Below are 26283 nucleotides of genomic sequence, written 5' to 3'. Positions count from 1 at the left end.
TTTCGACATTCCTGATATAATATCTGGGTATTCATAACATTATTTTCAACCAATAGATTTCACATTTTATCTTGCTACGTAATTATTCCTTTGGCGAAATGTTGGAGAATTAATCTTGTAATAGTATTATATCTTAAATAGGAGAAATAGTCCAGTTTCAAGATTTCAACTATTTGAATGAACACCGTCATTTGATACTTTGAGCTTACAAGTGTCGACCTTATATAGCCATTTTCAAAGCCTAAGCGTAATGTCAGTGTTAAACAACAAGACGATTTCTTAAATCTGTTGCATACTTAAAAACTATTAGTAATTTGAACTGTTTCTTCTGATTGAACTAAAATAAAACCCAGTAAATGTGGTAAGCGTCGTTGTGGCACGAGTTTACAAATTTGCTGTTCGAAACAAATATGCTAATTCTTCAAAAAAAAACACAACAAACGAGAGGATAGCAATAGAGGAAGGTTATACAGAATGGTTCAACGGAAACTTAACACCTCGATCCTCCGACTTCAAAATGAAAATGTGGAAAATCGATCGGACCCGTCAATTTCTGATAAGAGGGGGTGAGCAGCCCTAGAGCTCTAACTTCAAGGATCAAATAAACTGGTATTCTGCCTACGATCGAGAGTCTGCTCTTCTTTTTTATTTTGAAAATTCAAAATAGTCCAGAAAATTCATTTCCCCATGCTCCCATTCCATCAATTTTCTTGGATGGTCATTTTAAATTTTCGAAAAAGAGAAGGAACATGAGCTCCATCGTGAATAGAATATCGTTCCATTTTAATTGTTGGAGGTGGGGTTCTAGGGCTCTCAGAATGAAGGAAAATGATGTCTGAGTATATCTGATACGTTCTTCTATACCTACATCAATTTTATTGTCCGGCCATTTTGAACTGGAAAAATGAGGAATATGCACTTCATCGTTGACTGAATAGTTCATTTTGATTCTCGAAGCTCTAGTATGAACAAAAACATTATGTAATCTTATTAGTCATGCCCCTATGTACTTCAGCCATCAATTACCATGGTCGGCTATTTTCAACTGACTTTTCTTCTGAAGCGGAATCCTTAAGACATTCTGAAAAGAAACATAAAACGTAATTTAAAATAACGAAATCAAGAATTATAAAACAAACATAATCTATAATACTTGGTATCAATGAAATCAGTCCAACTCTCTTCACTTTAATATACAAGGTGGGCTTTTTAAAACGAAACAGACGAGACAACCTTAATTGTTGAAGAAAGTAATTACCAATAATAATTATTTCGTTGTCTAATGTTGACAGTTAATGGTTTCCATCGTAACCACTGAATGAATTAGTCAAATAATTGATGATTTCACATAGCATGTTAAGCGGAATGACTGGTACTGTACGAAAATCAAAATTGAATATCTCGAAAACAAATGCATTAAATGAGAACAAAATTAATACGCTGAATTTAGGATGAAAAGGCCTTTCAAATGAGGTATCACTCCACCCTATATTTCCTATTAAAAATTTAGGGTTTGGTGTTCTAACACTAAGGGTTGAAGCGATATAGTTGTGAATTTGACCTTAAAAGTTGTTCCCCTCTAAACAAAAATCGACGTGTCCGGGCATTTTTTCGAAATAAATTTATTCCGCCCGTTATCTCGTCTGTTTCATTTTAAAAAGCCCACCCAGTATAATTACTCGCTTCGTTATTCTTTTATGAATAAGGGAAAACAAATTAACCGACTCCGGCATTGATATGAGGGATATGGTATTGACTGTGGTGGAACAGTCGTCTTAAAGCTAGCCGGCCGGGAGCAAAAACACGATTATATGATAGAATCGAGGAAACAATGTAAATTCGAGGAGGATCATACGTTATATAAAAACAAATATGGTTCCTTCAGGACAATAGTTTTCATCATTAATTGATTCAAAATGTTCAAAACAGAAATTTGCAGCAGGTATAAGATAAAAATATATTCATTTGAATAATCGAATGAAAATATAAGATATTCAAAATAGGATAAAGTGAAGAACGTTAATTGAAAAAAAAATGAAACAACTCATCCTTCTGTTGTAAAAGTCATAAATTGATTCATAATGTTCAAAACAGGAGTAAGAAGTTTGCTTTAACTATCAAAAATTTGCAGCAGGTATCAGATAAAAATATATTCATTTGAATAAACGAATGAAAATGTGATATATTCAAAATAAGATAAAGCGAAGAACGTTAATTGAAAAAAAAAATAAAAAAAATGAAACAACTCATTCTTCTGTTGTAAAAGTGTTTCAAAGTGAAAACTTTATAACCCACATGGTACATCATGAGTTTGAGAAGTCCTAAATCCAACTGAATTAGAAGATGACAAAAAAAAAGAATAAAATATTGAATACTGAATTTCTTTGATAAACCTTCAAAATTATTATGGGGAAGAGATTTTCTTCATCAAATGTAAATGATCAAAACATATTCCATTCATTCATTCATTCATTGCTGTATCCCGTTGCCGGGAATGAATCTACACAAAGACCAAAAAAGGGAAAAAACAAAAAGAAAAAGAAAAGAATTGAAACAATTGAAATATTACAGTAGGTTCTACCTCATTAATATCGAGTTTCCATAAAGGAGAAGCAATAGCTAATTACCCTCATGACAATCTACATTCCGTATTAATTTATTCACATTCAATGAAAAAATTGCATTTATTAAAGATAAAACCATAAATTTATACATTCCCAAAAGAATTCAGTTCACAAATATTTTCAAAAGAACTTTATAGATAATAGAATAGCTTAGAATCAGTATATACCTAAGGGTCTGTCAATTACAAGATTTGTAATAAAACAAAATTAACAACCTTTAATAATTTCCTTCGAATCCTTTTCTCATCTTTAGAACATTACAGTTGATCGGCATTTTCCATGAGCGGTGATTTTCAACATTAAATCATTAGATCAGTCTCTTGAGATTTCAGGATGAAGAATATATCATAATATAGAAGCATTTTCTTTAGAGAGATACCTTAAAACTTCCACCTGAGAGGGCATACTCTTTACTTATTCAAAAGATTTTCCGTTTCTATCATCTCCTGACCTCCTTCACAAACTTCGTCAATTCAATCTGAGTGAAGTTAGTTGCATAGGTAATTTCAATGTGCTTATCTGCTTTGCAGTTTTGAGAAAATGGACCTGTAACGACTTTTCCTCACCAGCTATTCTTCAAAGGGAAAATAGCAAACTCACCCTGGTAGCTTCAAGGCCAAGACAAGGTTCCGCAGCGTCTGGGGTGTTAACGACAACCAGTGAAAGTCAAAATTTTATTAGTCGACTCGCAAAAAGAAACACAAAAGGCACTATTAAAAAATTCGTCAAGTGAACAGCGCAATACAATAGGTTAACAGTCTTCTTTACACCTCAAAAGGTTTTCCTCGAAATGATATACAAGTAACAATACAAAGTGGTGAATTCACGCAGTGAAGTAGACGGAATTATAAAGGGCTTTCCGATCTCAAACGCGATAAGGGGTTTACGGACTCGTTCGCCAGCTAGAACCCAAGACTCACACTTAATGGACAATGGTGTCGGACCTCAGCAAGGTTAGGGTTGGAGAAAGACGGCACAGACCTACGACGGTTTACCCATATGTGCTTCATGTTCCCATCGAGTTTTCACATCAGCAGAGATTCTAACTAATAGTAGAGGAGAACACTGGCAAGTAAAGAAAAATGAAGGAAAGGCAGCCACCCCAAAGTGCGTTCTGCACACCCCGGGTTTTCACACATGCAGGCTATCGTACTAAAAGTAGGGGTGGAACTCAAAGTGTGGCACAGGATGGGTAATAGAAGAGGCTGAGGTCCCAAGATAATAATACGGAGTGTTCTCTTACCTCTGAATTATGGGTGGTTCGGCTGTCTGATCTTGAGGCTCCGTATAGCATCAACAGAATTGACCGCATTAATTGACCTGCGGCGGACATCTCCTTTTATACCCACCGGGGGGATATGGAAACTGGATGTGCCCCGAATGTCAAAAATCGGCAAAACTTGCGTCGATGACCACTTTTTGATTTCTGCTTATCGGTACTGGTGAACAAAAACTCGGTTATCTCCCAATTCAGGATGTTTTAGACGGTGCGACATCGTTTTTCAGAACTGAAAACCGAATAAGAACGGTCCGGAATGTTTACGGTTTCGAACGATGCCGAATCCTGGATTGGAAATCAAAAATATTCCAAGCGAACATCCAAACGCGACAAAAAAATTATGCAGAACGAGAAAATTCTTCTAAAATGAGGGCGCATTTCTACAAAAAATGCGACCTTATAGACTTCAGAGGGAACGGAAAGAAGTGATCTCGAATTCTTTAACATTCACAATTCATCTCGATATTTTGCGCCCGAAGGTAGGTTACGGATCGTGCTACGGGATATGGAGAATTTTCTTGCTATTAGTAGTCGTTTCCAGATTGCTTCCGTACAGAAAAGAATGTAGATTCTCAGAAATTATGAAACTCCTCCCGAAACTATAAGATATCCGATAACAGGCCCTAGGTGTACCTGGATGGGTTTACATTCGCGTTGCAAGATCTCGAATTTCTGAAGCTTTTATTTCTTATTTCCTATCTGTTTATCGAGTCGAGAGTAGTAGGCGTTTATGCTACGGTTATTCGTCCTTCGTATTTCATGAGGACATAGACGTGCACTGGTTTTCGAAGAAATAGAGATTTTACATGCATTTAAATCAGTATATTTTCCCCTCTTTTCTCTTCTATTGGGTGCTCACGAAATTAGTATACGAGAATATATTGAAAAATTCTTAGCCTTCTATAGAACCAAACAAAATTTCAATGTCGAAATATTTCATTACTCAACATATTCTCCTCTTAATTGGATACATTCATTACAGCCAGTCTGCAACGTCTCTAGACCTTTCAAAAAAAAAGTTTCTTCTTGCTCTCCAAACCAGAATTCCACAGATTTTATAACTCCTGGTTAAAAGAAAACTTACGATCTTTTAAACTTATGTTCAGTTGAGAAGAGAGATGATAGTGGGATGGGCCACACAACACAGGTTATTCTGTGCATCGGTTTCTAAATCGTTGTGTGGTCCTTTTTGTCTGTTTATAATACTGTCAACCTGTTATTGTAAAAATTTGAGACAAATAAATAAATGATGATGATGATGATGATGATGATGATGATGATCTAGTGAATAAGGAGGGTGTTCTAGTTATTCAAACCCAAAAACACGAATTTTTGCATGGCAACATGAGATTTGTGTGCAGGGGTGTTGTTCTGTAATAAAACACCTTTGGATAGCTTTCCGCGACTTTTTTCTTTAATTTTTTTCCGTAGAGTTGTCAGTAATGTCGAATAGTAATCTCCGGTTATTGTTCTACCCTTTCCATATAATCAATCATGATTACTCCATGGCAATCCCAAAAACCTGAAGCAAGAACTTTTCCAGCAGATTCTTGGACACGAAACTTCTTAGGTCTTGGAGAACCAGAGTATCGCCATTCCATCGATTGTTGCTTTGTTTCTGGATCGTAGAGATGCACCCAAGTCTCATCCATGGTAACAATTCGGTTTAAGAAGTCTACATCGTTTTCAAATCGAGCATAGATCGAACGCGATGCTTCTACCTTTGCACGCTTTTGGTCGCAATTTCAACATTTGGGGATCCATTTCGCAGCAATTTTTCTCAGGTCCAAATTGACGTGAACTATATGATGAACGCGTTCGTATGAAATATTCAGTGCTTCAGATATCCGTTTTAGCCCAATTAGACGGTCTGATAAAATCATGTCGTGAACTGCGTCGATATTTTCGGGGACTGACACAGAAACTGGCCTTCCCGATCGGTCATCATCTTCAATGGAAAATTTATTATACCTCTTTTGATGCTTGCAGTCCAATTTTTCACGGTCGCATACGGGGGACATTGATCACCAAGGGTATTAAGCATATCTTCGTAAATCTGCTTACCTCTTAAGGGTAAGGCCTGAGTGGAATAGCGTTCAGTGTGGCGTGTAACGCTCATAATACTGTGTTTCAGAGCGAGCATTTCGAGGCCTGACTCACTACAGCGTTTTGCGACGAGTGCGGCATTATTTCTTCAAACGACATCGTGCTCCCATAACACAAAGCTGTTAAAACACAAACTGACTTGAACTTGGATTCCATGCTCCGCTGAAAGCAAACAAGAACGCTGCATCCATCGCTGTTAAAGGCCGTACTTAGGACACTTCCATTCTTCAACATGTGTTTGACGCTTTCGCTGGACGCTCCGCCAAACGCTACACTGCAGCGTGCACTCAGGCCTCACGCTAACCCTTTTAAATACAGGTACTTACTTAATGATGGTCTCGATACTCTAATTTTTCGATTTTCACAATTTTGGTGGACATCTTCCTTTTAATTTACTGCTTAACTCTGGTTTACTTTTTTGACCGCAAACTTCACACTGACACTTCTAATGAGTTATTGTTCGTTGCTATGGTAACGCAATATTTTTTTATGCATAGCACTGGTCTAGGCTAACTAGATATCAATACATTCTCGTATTCGGACCAAAAGTCAAGAATGCTGACGAATACCTATCTCCCATCAATATGAATGCATGTTATAATAAACATCGGCTGAAATGTGTCCGTTATAGCAAGAAAAAACCCATTTTTTTTTTGGCAGAAATAATCTTATTCATCAACATAGTTTCCTTTTAGAGTAATAAAATCCGTCTAACATCGCTCTAATATTCTGCTTACTTTTTTGTAGGACGATTTATCTTATGCGACAAAATAGGATTCATTTTTGGCTATCAACTCTCCATTCAAGCCAAATAATTCTACGGTGAGCTTTTTTTTCAGTTCTGTAAAGAGGTAGCAATCGCAGGTTATCAAACCTTGAGAATAGGGTGGATGTGAAACCAATTCAAAGATCAATTCGTACAGTTTGGCAATGGTAGAACGATTCGTCACTCGGTGTATTGTCTTGGTGGTAGTCGATGAACTATATTGCGTGCACACAAAATAGAACGTTATAACCTTGCCAGCCGACGGTGGACGCTTTTGAACGGTTTGGAAGTGGTAAGCCAGCTGTAGTCCACTCAGCTGACTGCTGATTTGACTCTGGAGTGCAGTAGTGGATCCATATTTCGTCCATTGTATAATGCCAAAAGAAAAAATCGTTCTTATACCGACGAAACGGCTGCAAAAGCTCTCGGAATCATCGACACGTTGATTTTTTAGTGCACTCTAAGAAAACGCAGAACATTAAGAAATTCAAAAGATAAATTCAACCTAAATCCATTCAACTCGTTTTTCAAACCATCAAATATTTCGTCTCCCCCTTGGCAATATGCGGCAAAAACTGGAAATACTAAATGCTAAGTGATCTTCCGATTGTGAACTTTCCCGCGCAGAAAGAATCAGCCATTTAATTTTCTCGAATTTAGTAATTTAAATTCCCGTTTGAAGAGTTTTTTCTATAAGCCAACATGAATGCATGGTTTGCCGCACCAATTCGACTTTTCTTCTCAGTGCAGGCGTGAAATTCGAAATTCCGCCTTGCCCATTGTGAAGACCGCGACGCGCGGATTTCTTTGAGAATTTTCAGCTTCCAGTAACGATTCAGACACAAAGGGATATATAAGTGAAAAGGTTGAAGGAGACGGAAGAATATTCGAGCACTGGAAACTTTAGATGGAAAACGTGCCACTATCCGCAACGATGAACTCACTCGGCACTCGGATTCATTGGAACTAATGACAAAAGGAACTATTGATAAAACATGATGTAGTGAAATATATTTGTATAGTTATAGTCCATCTTGGGTGGCTTTGGAAAATAGTTTTATGTTTAAGTTTAAGTTGGTAATAGCCCATAAGTTATAATTTTGCATTGCGGAATTCACGTTGCTATTGTAGATAAACTGTGATCTATTGGCCTACTTTATATGAATCTATGCACTGACCGACGATCAAGTCGGTACTATGAAGAGTGAGAAGGAGAACGATCGCTGCTTTGAGTTCACAGATTATTTGTCCCCTAAAATATGCACCAATAGGCAGTTCATGTTTTTGCCAATAGCCGCGCTGGCGATCCCGGGATGGCTGAGTGAACTGTCTTCCTGGTGACAGATGATTAGAATATCATTATTTTCGATTTTTGAAAAGGGACCAACATATGACCATGGTGAAATGTTAAAGCGTGCGCTAGTGTAAGAGTGGTTTTGCATTGGAAAGAAAAGGAGAAGAGATGAAATTTCTGGGTGCAATTCTGAGAGAAAATTTGTATGCCATGAGCACTTTTGCAATGAAGATATCAAAAATGATGATGGATTCATTATAAACGAAATCGAAATTATCATCCCTCATGAGAAGTGGACTCTTTTGAATAAGAATATCTAACCAATAAAACTACATGGTTCAGAAGTGGATATTCTTGAAGAATTTTATTAGCATAACATAATATATGGTTTATATCAGTTCTCAGCTGAGTATTGGAAACAGAATCTACTCTAATAAGTGATGAATCTGAGATTGGTACCGCTACCATTTGTTGTCTTCATATGTTCTTTTCCTCACTGCGAATGTATATAATTTTGAAGATTACATTAAACCAACTAACATAATCTCCTGTTTTCAATAAACAATGATAAACATATGTCGGTTTCCTTTTTCTGATCAGTGATTTCTTTTGAATTTTATCAATTTCGTCATTTATTATGGATGAATAAAGCTGATTACTTAGTCCCCTTCATGATGTGAATTGTATTTTATTGCATATAATTCAGAAAATTCATATTTATTATAGATTTGGAGAAAATCATCAGAAAAAACTACAATGACACATAACCTAAAATTAAATGAAGGCTGTTCTTTCCAAATTGACGCTTAAATCCCCACCCCCCTTATCGATCAACTAAGCGATCGCAGCGACTCCTATTTTTCCCGTTTTTAGAGACACATTTTTAGTACGGTGATCGTCCTCCTTCTCTTTACTTTCTATAGTCGGTACAATAAAGTATTTTTCCGTCGACCTAAACAAAAATTGACATTTTACCTACTAATTTCCGGACGAAAAGTCGGCTACTTTTGAAGACGAGTACTTTTTGTACTAATCTACTTTCGTGCTGATATTCATCACTTAGTAACATTGAGATTGAATCAATGTTGTGAATACAGAATTTGATGAAAACATAAGTGCCTGTGACAATAACTGTCATTTGATGTTGTCAAATTAATTATTTACGGAATCGGCTAGATTTTACCAGTGAATTAGGTAAGTGGTCTGAATGTTAGTGTTCAGTATAATCACGAATGGATAGTTATAGCGATATGCCTAACAGTAAAACTTCACCAGAGCTCAGAGAATTGGCAATCACGGACACCTAGGGACCATAAAACGGGTGACTTCTTATTTTCATAAAGCTATGTGGAGTCATATGTGAGATATGTCGATGATTCGGCCAACAAAAAAATCGAAATGTCTAGCAAATTATTTGGTGATAAGGAGAGTACAAATGTTCTGCAGTCCTCGAGTTCAGCAGTTTCTGAGTCAACAGATGGTTCATCATCATCAGTATGGAGAGTAGAGAGAAGGAGAACGATCGCTGCTTTGAGACCACAGATTTTTTGTCCCCTAAAATATGTACCAATAGTAGTAGTTCATGTTTTTGCCAACAGTCGCGCTGGCCATCACGAGAGTGCGAAATTTTGTTTACACAAATCAAATTGTAGTTGGCTCGTTGGCTGAGTGAACTGTTTCCCTGGTGACAGATGATAGGAATATTATTATTGTCGATTTTTGATAAGAGAACAACATATGACCATGGTGAAATGTTGAAGCGTGCGCTAGTATAAGAGTGTTTTGGCATCGGAAAGAAAAGGAGAAGAGATAAAATTTCCGAGAGCATTTTTGAGAGAAAATTGGAAAAAACCTTATCTCAAGAATCAACTCCCAAACAATTTGTGTGTCAAGAGCACTTTTGCGATGAAGATATCAAAAAGATGATGGATTCATTATAAACGAAATCGAAATTGTCATCCCTCGTGAGAAGTTGACTCTTCTGAATAAGAATATTTAACCAATAAAACTACATGGTTCAGAAGTAAATATTCTTGAAGAATTTTGTTGGCATAACATAATATATGGTTAATATCGGTTCTCAGCTGAGTATTGGCAAAAGAATCTACTCTAATACCTAAGTGATAAATCTGAGACTGCTACCTTTTGTTGTCTTGATGTGTACTGCTCCTCACTACGGATTTATATAATTTTGAAGATTAGTAAACCAACTAACATAGCTGCTTTCAATAAACAATGATAAACAAAAGTAGGTACAATTTTTTTGATCAGTGATTTCTTTTGAATTTCATTGATTTCGACTTGCATTTTATTGCATATAATTCAGAGAACTCATATTCAATATAGATTTGAAGAAAGGTATTTGAAAAATCATCAGAAAAACCACGATGACACATAACCTTAAATAAAATGAAGGCTGTTCATTTCGAATTGACGCTTGAATCCCCACTCCTTATCGATACCCGCTGTATCTCACCTATTTTCCCCGTTTTTGGAGACACATTTTTAGTACGGCGATCGTTCTCCTTCTCTCTACTCTCCATAATCATCAGTATCAACTCTTTCTTCATCAAAAATCTGTGTTACTGGAAATTGTACCATGATTTTCAACATATATAACGATAAAATAAAATTTTCTAATGTAAATAATACTACTCACTTGTAAAAATTTTGCAAGTTAACTGTCAATTTTACAATTTAGTGACTTGATAAAATAACCTTTCTTGATTAATATTGTGTTTTTGGAAACTGACGTTTACAAATGAGAAACAAATAAACAAATCATCAATATTTATACAACAGACACAACTAAAATAAAATCATTGAATTGTCGGCATTTTCTGTATGCATAATATTGCACATATTCTCTATCATCAGCCAGTGTAGTGATGAAAATATATTCCGTAAAATCTTGGAAGGCGATGAGACCTACAATTTGCTACCTGCATTTTCTTATTCGAGTTTGATTGTTTCACGTAAGATCGTAACGTCTATTCGCGATGTTCTGTTGGATTGAAATTTCTCCCCACTGGAGATCTCAGAGTTTAGGCGACACAAAGGAATAAAGCATCTGTGTTACTTCCAACAACTTTGCAACACCTGCCTAGAATTTACTACTTGTTGCCCCCAATTTATTTACTTTCTGAACTTATTGCCAAGTCGGATTTATAAATTACAATTCCGCGTGCAGAGTTGAATGGAACGGATGCTGGTATTATGGAATGAAAGAATTGAAGTTTTTCTTCAAATCCGCCGTCAGAAGTGACGGCGATGACTTTTCCTAACAAGCAAATGATATAATGGAAAAATTTTCAACACTTACCATTAGAACTTGACTCTAATTGTTGTCAAAGATCGGTTATTTCAAGAGCTTTGAGCAAGTATTCGAAATTTGTTTCGTTTTTCCGATGCTGTAGTCACCTTCTACAATCCCGTACTCGAAATTTGATGAAATTTTGTCGATCTTCTAGTAGGGGCTGTAGCTCAGCCATCTTGAATATTTTATAGACAATTTTTGGTGTAATGACTTATTTTGATGACTTCTGCTTTCTGTCCACCCTGCATTTATAAGTTAATCTATGATCTGCAAGTGTATTTTCATTTAGAAAGTTGGAGTAGTCAGTTGAGTTGAAGATTACTTACTTACTTTTTCCTCTATGCTGCGAAGCTAAGTGCTCATTTAAGTCGGTCGGTATTATTTTCCTCTGACTCACACCCATCTGAACTCCGCTCTGTGATCATCAAAAAGTGGAAATATTTAATGTCCATTTCAATGAAGGCCAATTTTTATCATCATAAATCAGATAAATCTAAATGTAAAGAATTTTTACTTCAGAATGTGTAATAGTGTATTTGGGTAAATCAACTTTCAAATTTCTATATGATGAAATTGTGGATTTTTATTTTTTTTCCTTATTGTCGCTGAAGTTTTCCGCAGCCTTTCCTACAAGGGCATCAATAGACAGACTGCTACCACTATCTAAAGTATATGCAGACCACTTATCGATTATGGGCACAATGTATACTTGAGCTGTAGAAGGTCAACCATTAGACAACTTGAAATAGCACAAACAACAGCAATGAGGAAAATAACTAAAATTTGCCATCCCAATAATCCATTACACAATCGTCCAAACTCACTGCCATATGAACTACTCAAAATGGAGCCAAGAGGAGACAGAATGAGGAAACTTTTCATGAAATTATCCCAAAGACCGCATACCTGGGAAATCCTGCAACCGCATTTAAACCAACGAAGACAGCATTCTAAGTCCAGAGCAAAATAACCTCTAAAAACTATCAGAAAACATCTTGAGGAGTTCAGAGACAGTCCTGCTCACTGAGTGAGCATGCAAGATGCCGATCAATGACCACCACTTCAAAATGAAGAGTAAATTGATTAACCATTATAATAAATCGACCTTTTTTTTCCGTCCAAATGTTGAATTTTCAAGCCATCAATCCCCAACTATTGTGTAATCTCACATTTCAATATTATAAACTTAGCTGGCTGTAGGACGAAATACTGTCGTTGGCCATTTGGCCTTTGGTCAATAAATTGCGTTTATTATTTTTATTTCTTATTGTCCACTTTTAAATATTTTATTCAAGAGTTAATTTTCTACTGTTTACGATTTTGTATAGAGCAGAGCCGTTTCTTTAAGAAATTAGTGAATTTTACTAAAAAAACAGCCCAAATCTGGCCTGTCCCCTGGACCACTATTCAAAAGTATTTTTGAAACCTACTATACATAAATTTATTGTTGAAACAATTATATATACTTTTCATGGATTTTACTTATCCATACAAATTATTCACTTTATATATATATCAATTCCGCAAGTATTTTTTTCGTGATACAAAGTTTTATGCTGTTTTGTCCTACTGTTGAAAACCAACTTTTGGTCGTTCGGACAACCATTGAAGAATACTAGATAGTAAATAAAATAAAATATTTTGTGATGAAACGTTAGATAATAGCAATGGGAACATGAAGGAATACAAATAAAAATCATTATTTTTATATATTATAAATTTATATGATCGATCAGGAACTCTGAGCGCCTGATGTTGATCACAGAAAAGTTGATCCACCCATTTCCTGATTTCTCCATGAAACTCTTTTTCGATGGGAGCAGTGTTAAAATGCAATCAGTTCAGAGGTCGATAGCAGCACCCCAATTTCATTGCTTTTCACCTTCGGGCCTCGTAACGGATTTCAAAGCTCTGTGATAAATTAGGAGCTGTTGGATGAGAAGATTCCTAATCCCCTACTCTATTAAAATACGGCTTAGCTTACTGCTTTTTTTATTTATTCTAAATTGTAACGTAATTGGAGTCAAGCTCCTGATATTCAATTTCATGGTGTGAGATCGGTTTATTATTGAACTACTTCGATTGACTGGAGCACAGAGAAAAGTATAGATTGGAACACTGAAAATTCCATTATGTAGTTAACGCAATGAGAACTTACAGTAAAGATAGCGTTGCTTGTAGATCTGGTCGCCATTTTCATGGAGGATGCACATGTATTCAGCGAATTTTCGAATTGCTGACGATCGCTTGTCAGCATATCTCGATGTCAAGCTTTCAAACCATTCATTTCGTCGAACATTGTACTTACTATTATCGTGACATCACACAAAGAATATATTTCGAAATGATTAAGGAACTTTGGAAGTTTCGTCGTTTTCCATGCAGAATCGAATAAAATGATAAAGATATAGGGTGTATTTTGAAAATCTTGAATGTTGATGAATTCGATTTGTCCAACTTGGTGACCTCAAAAAAATCCTGTACAATTTAAATCCAAACAGCGAACTGTGAGGGTATATAAATATAATACTGCATGAAAGAATGTCGAAAGTGGTAATTCTTTTTGAGAAATCTTCTCCGGTTTTCACAATCAATCATTGATTCCTTACTCAAGGTATGTCATAAATATCAGATATAATGGTTTTGTCATTTGAAAGTAGTAGGTTGTTTCCAGTATAACAGGAATTTACTGAAGTCTGAAAATATTTTGGGGAGAAAGCTCATTATCGAAAACAGTTTTCATCTCACGTTTTCCACAAACGTCTGAAAAGCCATCGCAGTGATTGACTTTGTATGATATTTCCGCTATTCATCTCATCAAAAAGAAATATGCACAGGTTAGTAAAATATGAATAATTGATTTGAGGAATATTCAAGGCGTGCAAACAAATTATTGAGTACTGGAAAAGTACCTCTTCTGTCTCTTTCAGTTACTGTATTTGTGTCCAAGTACGTTAGTGGAAATGAAAACTCTTATAATGAGTAATTTTATTTATAAATAAATAAATAAATAAGGCCTTTATTTCTTTTACAGAAATCTCAAGGGGAAGTTCACCCAAAGGTGTTCTACCACTTAACCCTTGTTTTTACATGAATAAAAAATTATGTGTGCAATCCATCCCGAATAATAATAATAAACACAAGAACAATAATAGAGCAAAAAATAAAACAGAAAAAAAAATTATTATTCATTTTCTTGCCTTCTCGGAGACTGAAAAGTGTTATACCGAACCACTGAGGAAGTATTCTCTGATTTTATTCTTGAATCTACTATCTTTGAGTTGTTTGAAGTCGTAAGGAATCTCATTATACAATTTATAGATGTTGTATCTAAAACTTCTCTGAAAGGTTGAGGTTCGATGGTGAGGGCATGTAAGTAAGCCTCTATGTCTAATGTTGACATTGTGGACATCAGTTCTGTACTGCAACCTATTGAAGAGATAAGGTGGTTTTTTATTCACAATTATTTTATGGAATGTACAAAGCGCATGAAAGTTAAAACGAAGTCTCATAGGAAGCCAACTCAACTCAACTAACTTATGGGATACATGATCAAATTTTCTACTTCCGAAAATAAACCTTATACAGCTCTTCTGGACACGTTGAATTTGACCGAGAGAGTCCTGATCCAAACAGAAACTGTACACAGGAGAGCAGTAATTGAAATTAGATAAGACCAGACACTCACACAGAAGTTTTTTGGTATAGATAGGTAAATAAGATCTGTGCGGATATAACGCTCTTAAAGCTCCATAAGCTCTCCGAACAGTGCTCTCCACATGCTCGCGAAACCTCAGCGAATCGTCTAGAATCAACCCTAAATTTCGTTCACTATCGACAAACCCGATAACATTGTTCGCTACAGTTGGTCTGAGGTTATCCTTAACGAGCTGTTTGTTTTTTTTGGAACCGAAAGCCAGGGCAAATGATTTTTTGGGATTCAAAGACAGGCCATGTCTTCCAGCAATATCCCATAACCGATGCAAGTCCTCATTGAGCCCGATGGCTGCGTTATTCAACTCGTCAACTGAGAAATCTATGAAGAGATGAAAGTCATCCGCATACATATGAACCCTGCAGTGAATAATGAGATATTTGAGAGATTTATTCAACAAAAAATCATTACTTCAATTTCATTTCTAGTATGAATATGTGATTGATACGGTAGGTACCCACCTGGTGAAATAATATTTCCTTCTACTTACGTTGTAACATGTGGTGTAATATTTCTGGGTCTTGACGAACATTGCCAAAGTAATGTGGGAATAAACGTGATATTACACTTTGGATAACATGGACTGGTGTTCGACCAGTCTAAAGCATCTACAGGGCTCTCTTGTCATCGTCATTAGATAAGACCCATCGCGAATGATGAAAATTACATTTTCAATTGCGTAGAACCATTTGATCTCATTCAAAACAAAACACAGAACGAAGTGAAAATCATCGAAATTGCTTGATAAAGTTGATAAAAATCGCTTCACGAGTCAGCCCCTTTAATTTCCATTGTTCAGTCTTGAACAGACCACTTAATGTTTTTCACCGTAAGACCCGTTTGCACCAAACGCACTTAGTGTTAAGTGTCCCTTAAAATTAACCCTTAACTTAAATTACGTTGCACCAACTGTTAGGTGACATTTAAATGGCTAAAGCTAGCCTTAAATTTAAGCGCTCCTGTAAGGACCACTTACTGATTTACTGATTGCTGGGTGTGTTGGACGGAAAAACCCAAACCTGCCACTGCAGGTATTTGAGGGCGGGATTCTAACCTAAAATAATTTGTTGAACTCATAAACTGGCTGCAGAACTGCTGTGTGTGAGATAAACAACATGTTGGAAGGATCAAACCCGAAAATCTCCATCGGAGATTTCAACTGTAAATCCCCATTATGGAATAGCATAACAGAGAATAGAAATGGCAAAAAACTCAAGGATTTCGCCGAAAACCAAAATGCCATAGTTATTGGATCAGAGCTACCGACATATCTTGCTTTTGGAAGAGGAATACCAGATGTAATAGATATCGCGATATTGAAAAATATAACTCAAGAATTCTCGATTGAAACTTTGGAAGATGGAACCTCAAACCACAATCCCGTGGAATTGACAATTGGGGAAGAACCAAGAGAAAAACTGCTGGAAATGAGAGAATATACCAATTGGACTAAATACAGCCATTTAATACAATCGGAAATAACAGAAATTCCAACAATAAGCACTCCAGAGGATCTGGAATGTGCGGTTGATGAACTGGAAGAGATTATATTGAAAGCTTACGAAAAAGGCACGAAAAGAGTGAAGAGACCAGCACCAAGTCATCCGCATGGCGATACGCCTAAAGAAGTAAAAGATCTTATACGAGAAAATCGAAGACTAAGAAGAATATATCGGATGAATAAAAATGATCTGAATAGAAGGAACCTCAACCGACATAGCCAAGTTCTGAAAAATGCCCTGAAAGATCTAAGAACAAGCAGATGGAACAAAAGGGTTCAAGAACTGAATACAATCGATCGTTCTGCATGGAGAATGCAAAAAAGCCTACGAGGAGAAAAGACTAAAATTCCACCCCTATACGGAGAAAGGGGAATGGCGTATACTAATACTGATAGGGCAGATGCATTGGCGGACTCGATCGAAAGAGAATCGAGAATAAATTACAGGATAGACGACGATAATGAAGATTTGGAAGAACTGGTTGAAGAAAATGATGAAGAAATGGATGAATTACCAGCGACTGCTTTAATAGACAAGCCAACATCGCCAAATGAAATCAGGGAAATAATAAGAAGTTTGAAGAAGAGGAAAGCTCCCGGAAGCGATAAAATAACGAATGTTATGTTAAAGAAATTACCTAGAAAAGGAATAGCCGCTCTAACAAATATCGCGAATGGAATTATGAGGACAGAACACTACCCAGAAAAATGGAAAACAGCAGAAGTCATAGTATTCAATAAACCATTCAAAGAGAAGAAGTTTCCACAAAACTACAGACCGATAAGTCTACTGTCGGCGTTAGGAAAAGTAGTAGAAAGAATTATCGCCACGAGGCTAAATGAGGAAACCGAAAATCTGGAACTAATACCACCAGAAAAGTTCGGATTCAGAAGAGAGCACTCAACGGAACAACAATTATTAAGGCTCACAGAGTACACAACAGAGGGATTCCAAAATAAACAAGCTACAGGTCTTGTTTTACTAGACGTCGCCAGAGCATTCGACAGAGTATGGCATGAAGGATTAATATATAAGATGAGATGTGCTGGATATTCGATCAAAATATGCAAGTTGATCAGGAATTATCTCAAAAATAGAAGATTTTACGTAAAAGTTGGAGGAGAATGGTCCTCAACAAGAGATATAGAGGCTGGTGTACCCCAAGGATTAGTACTTGGGCCACTTCTGTACAACATATACATCCACGATATTCCGAAAAATCCAAGAACCATGCTAACGTTAAATGCTGACGACACAGGCATAGCAACTCGACACCGAAACCCTGAAATAATAGAACGAGTTCTACAAGAGTCGATTGACGAAACAAATGACTGGTGCATAAAGTGGAAAATCAAGCTCAATGGACAAAAGAGCCAAGCAATATTACTACAGAAGAGAAGACTGCGACCCACAACAAAACTGGATGTTGACGGCGAAGAAATCGACTGGAAAAATGAAGCCAAATATTTAGGAATAACGCTTGACAAAGGACTTACCTGGAAAAGTCATATCAAACAAGCAATCGACAAAACGAAAGCAGCGATGAATAGACTCTATCCTCTGATAGGAAGAAGAAGCCACATGTCGAAAGAGACAAAATTGAAGATAATCAAAGCCGTTGCTAGGCCTCAACTGACTTATGGATCAGTTGCCTGGGGTTTCGCGGCAAAGAGCCATATCAAAAGAATTCAGGCCACTGAAAACAAGCTGCTACGATGTGCAATAGATGCACCTTGGTTTGTCAGGAATAGACAGATTTATAAGGACCTGAAATGGGAAACCATAACGGAATTCATGAACAGAAAAGCAGAGAAATTATTCGAAACAGCGAAAAACCATCCCAATCAAGAACTCAGGAGACTAGTGGACTACGAGCCAGAGGAAGACAAAAGGAGAATGCGAATTTACCGAAGGAGACCAAGAGATCAATTATTTAAAAAGAGATTAAAATAACAACAGAAACTTATTGAAAAATTCAATAAAGTGTTAATCCAATAGAGGATAAACACACAAATTCCAGCACGATAGTGTGCGAGAAGAAAACCGACCAAGAGATGAACGGTTTATAGGCAAATGCCCGGAACCAAAATTCAAGAAGCAGTAGGGTTTTTAGTGGGTCTCGAGCTCAGGAGAGTGAGAAACCCCACACTGTTTCCCCTCAGGAGATGAGGGCGGTTCGTCTGTCTTGCAGATTTTCCCCCTGCTACACCAAAAAAAAAAAATGCTGTGGTTTTTCTAATAACGTCAAGTACCTTTAATTTGACAATCCATTTCATTATCAATAATAATGCTAATTCAGCAACAAAAAGTTGTCACTCTTCGGTAATAATATAATAGTTTACTTGACACTGACTGACAGGACAATAAAGTTAGGTTAATGAAATGACAACGATCATCGGCAACCGGCCAACCAATGAAAAGGCTTTATTGGACTAGAATGAAATTGCACCAAAATAAAAAACTGAAATATCACCAGATATCAAAACTTAAGATTCTGTTAAGCCGCAGTCGTGCAACTGGGAATAAAATTAAGCGTCCATTAACTTTAAACTACGCTTAGTTGAGTGCTCATTTTAAGGTGCAAACGGGCCTTAGTATTTCCGACCCGTCATTCGTTGATTTCACCTCCATGTTTCGATGCTTAGTTTCTGTGTCGCATTGTTTGATTGATGTTATATGAGGTTGTCTAACTTAAATTAGCCCTTTTTTCAGATTTCGCCATTTTTGACCATGATATAGTACCTACTTTTTCAACAAATTCATTTTTGATTCCATAATTTTCTAAATTTCGAGAATTATTCTTTAGATACAACTTTAAGGAATTGATAAAAAATTGCAAAAACCGCTGAAAATTTGCACTTCTTTCAGTTTTCGCCGTTTTTGACCATGAAGGAATACTTTTCTAACAAGGACAGTTCATTTCCGAAGTATATAAAATTTCCTGAGTACTTCGCGTTATCGAATTATTATAGGATCAATAAATACAGCTTTTCAAATTTAATCACACACGGTAATCATTTAATGAAAACCAGAGACAAAAATAATGGTAACAAGAGAAGATATCCATCTCTGTACTTGGTTATGAGTAAGAAGTGAATAGTAGCGAACAGCGTCTTGAGTTTGAGGAATTTTGGCAAGGTTCAAATTGTTTTTTTTGCAGCCTTAGTAAAAATCTGACATCAGAGGTCATTAAGAGTTTGTGTGCAGGTCATAGACATAGAGACATGGACTGAGCAATGCCAGCATGAAATTGGCTATTTTATAGAGAGAAGAAAAGTGATCGTCGGGCCATTACCTGCCTCTTTTGTGTTCACATATAAAGGTGAGTGCGGACCAATCAAAATTCTAGAAAAAGACTCCTAGCATGCCCGATGTTCAGTTTCTCTCTGTCACTTTTTTGACCGTATATCATTCATGGATAGAAAGGAAAGGCAGAGTCCATTTCTCTATGTCTATGGTGCAGGGCGATTTCTCTATTTTATGTCAGAATCCCTTCTAATAGTTGAGAGAAACTTGCCTTTTCGGTGACCCAAAAATAAAGACGTGGAATCACATCCACAAAAAGCATACATGAAAGAAATGAGATGGTAGTGGATATCAGATGATTTTCCTCTTCCACATTTTTGAAGGAAGATGCTATTTTGTGTACTATCTATGAGACCATTAGGTCCGCGCCTAACACTTCGAAGATGGAAGTGGTTATTTTCGTAGCAGGTGCGAAATATGGCACTTGCCAGCCGCAAAAACAGTTTCGTGTATGTTCTTGAGTGAGGGCAAGACACTTAAATTGTGAGCTCTGACGGTTACAGAGCTGCCATTCAATCCCTTCGAATTTTGCCTTATTACCAATGAATCATTCTCTATAATTTATTGAACAATGACTACCCACGTAATTTTATCAATAGAGTAAAGACTAAGTGTTTGACTATGAGAGGTGACTGGTCGGACAGGGATAATGAACAGGTTTGCAGGTATGCAAGATTCTCACTGGTCAATGGCCTATCCCAACATATTACTGCCCTTTTTGATGATGACAGTTTCAAACTTTCCTTATACACTGTTAGGGCGGGCAACATATTTTCTAAGTAAGGACAAAACCCCGTTTTGGTTGAACTCTGGTGTGGTGTATTCGGTACCTTGTGAGTGTGGACAACAGTACATAGGACAAACAAGACAATATCTTAAGAAGCGTGTTGCACAGCATAAATGTGACTGTAGGAGTGGTGAGAAACAAGAAAAAACTGCTTTGGCTGTGCATCATTTTTCTACGGGACATTCATTTAACTTTGATGAAACAATTATACTAGACTATGAACAAAATTGGTGGAAGAGAAACATTAGTGAGATGATATTCATGAAAAAAAGTTTAGATTGTGTTAATTTCAGGACAGACGTAAAAAACCTGAGTCAAAATTACACTTATATTATTAGACATATTGTAAAATGATTTTGTGACGAGTATATCTGTTTTCAAAGGTTTGCAACATAAAGATCAAGAAGTATTTTGAACCATAGATCTGTGTTTGTTCGGAACTGATGTTTGTTTCTGTGTTGGTTTTCGTCATCTGGATTTTCTTGTTATGTTTGAGAGGATGATGGTATTAAATGTGTAGGCGTCAGAATATCTTATTTATCCGAATTTTGTTGAATCACGATAAATTTTAGAGGTGAGAGTTTTCTGGAACTGTAGATCCACCTAACCTATAAAAATCGTACTTTATTTCAGCCTTGAGAAAGAAATAAATTAATTTCGAAACGTTGGCAATAGAATAACAGTGTTTTAATAACCTACTGTCCCCACAGCCCACTAAATATAATAAAGTTCATAATCTAGGGACGCAAAATCCATATTATGATTCTCTATAATGGGGAACAGTTTTATGTTGAAAGTGAAATTTAATCACATCAATCACCGTACGATTCTTCATTTCTTGAAATCTGGCTTGTATTTGATGTTTCAAGCCTTGCTCTGGATTATAAAATTCTTCTTTGGAATTTGACAAGGTCAAAGGTCGAGAAAGTTATAGAAAGAGCTCCAAAGAAGGGACTTCAATAATAATGCAGGCTAAGTTGAAGGTTTGCAGGTTAAATAGGATTCCATCCAGGAAGAGCAGATGATTCAATATTCCCCAAAAAGATTTTCGTTCGAAGTCTAGAGCTTCCGCTTTTAACATATTACATTTCCTAATTAAGAGAAAAACCCGAGAGAAGAACTTCACGATATCAAGAGGATCGAATTACAAATGACTCCAATCCCCCCAACATTCAGCTTTCCCGGCATTTTTCCAGATTCACTCCAAAGAGTTAATTCAAAAAAGCCGTCGTTACCTTCAGAGAAAAACCTTGGTAACTTGATACTACGAAGGAATCTTCTCGGTACGGAGTCTATTCATCGCGAAAGCAAACAGAAATCATCCAGTGCGAAATGTCTTTCTACTCCTCTTTTGTCAGGATTATAACGCTGACTACGGAATTAATTTGACCTTAAGATAACTCGGTTTTTGTTCATCATTCATTCACTCAATTTCGTACCATAGTCGGAAAATTACGGCAAAGCTGGGAAAGGCCCTTCCTCATGCAGTGCGCCTCTCACACAGAAACAAGTCTGAATAATTCAGAGCATGCGAGCAGGTGCATGAAAATTACATGAGCCACTTCGATATAGAACCTTCTTGAAAATAGCACTCCTGCCAGATTTTCAATTATTTCCCAGATCTTGTTAAATATTAAGCGCGACATGAAATTCACTAATTTGAACGTGAGACTTTTACAAACAGGAAGAAATCAGATGCCTTGACTTCCGGCCTTTCCCTTTTGTTTTGTACCGGGATTATTTCGGCATTGTATAGCCGGATGAGAAAGAGAAGTCTTACAATAGAAAATGATAATGTTCGCTCATTATCGTACGAAAAAAATTCTACACCTAATACTAATCTTTCTGTTGGTGAAAAATTGGTGTAATAGTCTATGAGAAATTTTCACTATCTCTTGAGATTACATTCTTCAATATAAAGTCATTTTGTTGATAATTAAGGTATGGAATATTTCTGATTGTCTTTAAAAGCAAGGACGATCAAGAGGCATGAATTCAAAGAATTTTCGACTCCAGCACCGTCTTGGTCAAGTAATTTAATTCTAATCATAGCGTCCGTGGCTTGGTGGTTGAAGCTTCGGTTTAGTATATCGCAAGGTACTGAGTTCGACACAGGGCTAGGGAAGAAATTTTTTTAGTCCATACAGGTACGAGCCATCATTCACTGTGTGACGAGGCAGATTTTTGCTCCGCCTTAAATCGAAATTTTTTCACCGATACTTTCATAATAGAACCTGACAACCAAAATATTTTGGAAAAAAGAACGTTATATTATCAAAGGGGTCTTTACCGATTGATATTATGTCATTTTTTTCCACCGACCACTCCCATATTTGTAGCGGAAACCGTATATATCTTTTGTTTTCAGAATTCATATTCTTTCCGTTCAACCGTACTTTTCCTGAGTCGAGAGAGGTCTTTCAACTTGTTCAGTTTTTCCTTCTCTTCAATTGTTTCTTCTTTTCCCGAGCCGGCTGATTGACCGAACAATTTGAGTGCATCCAATGGAGAGATGGGTTAACTATAGTGGGGCAAATTTTCCGAGGAGAGGGGTACTTCTTCGACGCCCGGCCGGCGCTGAAGGTCAAGAGCGAGTTAGTTGAGAGCGAGGTGCCAAGGAAAGTGCGTAAGGTGTTATTACCGTGAGTTGGAAATTACGTCAAGAAGTTTGAAAGTTCAAGGCAAGTCACTTGTAGCATTATGATTCCTTACGTAGTGCATACCTGAGAGCTATTTTCCGCTTTCTTTTGTCCGTTGTACTGGTTGAAAATACTTACCTACCGTTTAAACTTGATCTAGTGATCGTAGACTGTGTAGAGTGCTGGCTTTCGCGTCCGTTATTCGACCGCCGTTGGGTCCCAGGCGGACTTGGTGTTCCTAGCGTATTTTTGGTGATTATTTGGTTAATATTGCCGACTTCCGACCGATCAAGTTACAGGTTGACAGCTTCTTCCGACCTGCTGTCTGACTGGCGGCCATTTTGAGGGTCACAGAGAGAAAGAGAGAGAGAGAAAGCGAGAGAGAGGGAAAGAGAGAGAGAGAGAGAGAGAGAGAAAGAGAGAGAGAGAGAGAGAGAGAAAGAGAGAGAGAGACAGAGTGCACTGCAATTGGACTGAGACCAGCCACCGTACAGATTTTCGCCGACAGAGGAAGTGACTTGCCAGGATTTCAAAAGTCAACCGTATTAACTGTCTATTTCCACCGTACTCCTCTGGAGTGACCGTACAAAATTTAACTGTATTTACCGTCTATTTCAACCGTATTTTCCTGGAGAGACCGTTTTTCATCAGCCGCCCCACACCGACCAGGCCGCCAGTTGACATCAATATTTGTTGAGACTTGTACATTTCTGTATATACTTTAATCCCGTAGGAATAAAGAACTGAACGTTTATTGTGTTGCCAGTTAATTTTGCCCGTGAGAGATAGTTCCCTAAATCAGTTAGAGCTAGATTTTCGTCAGAAGAGGTAGGTACTCTTTTTGAACGATCAAAAACCGTCAGGAAGCAAATACCAAGAAGACGCTACCACCCTAGTTTTCACTGCTACCCTTTTCCACTGATCATTCAAGTCTACCCGGGCTCTCTAATTCTTTGGAGATTCTATGAGAGACGTGGGGTTCCACTGATTGCCCCACTGGCGCCCGAGCAAAGATAAGGAGCGTCCAGGGTGAAAAAGCCCATCACAACTGTTGGGACTGTTGGGTTAAAATTAACAGTGCTCTACCTAAGGTGGCGTAAGAGCACAGTTACAAAGCCTAAACAGAACACAACTCGTACAAGCTCACAGAGCTTCTGAGGGGTACTTCGGTACCTATGGCGAATCAGGATATTATAATGATGATCAATACCAGAAGAATGAAATCCATCTTTAGTATTTGGATGACGACGACGATTTTGAGATTATTTTCTCATTCTTGGTGCAACTTCACTATGATCCCAAATCAAAAATTTACCGCATAGACACACTTCATTTTTAAAATATGTTCCTTTAATATGCATTTATTATGGTCTGGAATGAAACTCGATATACTTTAAGTACCGGATTATTGGTGAATCCAAAAATCTAGACGCTCTCTGCCGACTGAATTACGAAACTACTTTGTCAGTACTGGAAAGTCAAAACTAGTTTTGTTTCTTATTTTTTCTCTTATATTACGTTGTCCAACAAAGTATTATAATTATTATTTGGAGAAGTTATATTCTGATTATTGTCTGGGTTTCTGAATAGAAATATTGATTCCGAAAAAATATTGGAAAAGGTATTATTTATACCAGTGCTTTCAACTGGCAGGAGGCAGGAGTTGGGTTAAACGATTTTTCTTTGCGAGAGTTTTCTGCTAAATTCAATTGACGATTTAGAAATACAATTTCATAATTTTCATACTTCCAAATGAATGCTTTTTTTATCTGCAGAACTTGTTCCATGAGCTGAATCATATTTATGTGTCTCGAGATTTCAGTATGAGGAATACCTATATCATAACATGGAATTGAAATATTTTAAATAGAAACTTTAAAACTTCCACATAAACTCTTTACTTATCAAGATGTTTAGTTTCTACCTCCTTCACAAACTCAGTATATGATACGTCAGCATTATTACCTATGTCTACTCCAAGAATGAATCAATCTGTGAAATAATAGGAATTTTTGTCTAGGTAAAGTGGATCACCAATATCATCGCTCGATATTATTCGACAATTCATCCCTTTTAAATGAAGTATAATATTTCCAAAGAATGTTGATCTTTCTGTAAGAAAACGAAACCAATCAATTCATTTCCGATAATTCCGATAAATATCTTGATTTAGTAGAAAAACTCTGTTAGGCCTAAGATGTCTAAAACACTGGTGTGTGCACTTGTCACTTTTTGCTAGCATCAACATTTCAGAAAATCGGGGATATGGGATCAGTTTCGTGGCGGCGCCACCATGTCATTTGCTTCGTTCTATCCTTGTTCTACCAAAGGAAGTCCAATGATACTCTCTCGTTTTGTTTTGTTTTGCGTTGATATCGAATGTCGATCAACGTCCAACGAGTTCAAAATATGAACTTGTACTGGTGCATTTTGTCAGCTGTTAATGAATATTTGTGCTTTACAGTTCAATTTTCAAATCTGTCAATATTTCAACACTATCGAATAAGGGTTCGAATGAGGATTTACTGTTCTTCTTCAAGATAATTTCCGCTTGACAACTTGAATTCGTGAGGGGGGTAATTCAATATGATTTTAATAAAACACAGTTAATTGGTCAAATATCCAATATATTCAGTTGACGGAAAGGAAATTTTCACTATATCTACTCAGGAAGAATATTTGAAGTAACAGACTCGAATAGATTTATGTATTTCTGATTCTCAATACATGCTCACAATTCACATTACGTATTTCCAATACAGTTTCTTTGAAATATTGCTGAAGTTTCCATAAAACTTAGCTATATCGGTACCGAATGTTCGTTCATCTGATTTGGTTCTGCTTCAAATTCCAACAACACCGAATTCTTAGCTGTAGCTCTTGATTGTCCATATGGAAAACTGAACTTACTGAACGACATGTTGAATAAATGAATGTTCTACACCCCTT

The sequence above is a fragment of the Coccinella septempunctata genome, chromosome 3 (genome assembly GCF_907165205.1).
Source record: "Coccinella septempunctata chromosome 3, icCocSept1.1, whole genome shotgun sequence".
NCBI lineage: Eukaryota > Metazoa > Arthropoda > Insecta > Coleoptera > Coccinellidae > Coccinella > Coccinella septempunctata.
This window is presented reverse-complemented; position numbering follows the sequence as displayed.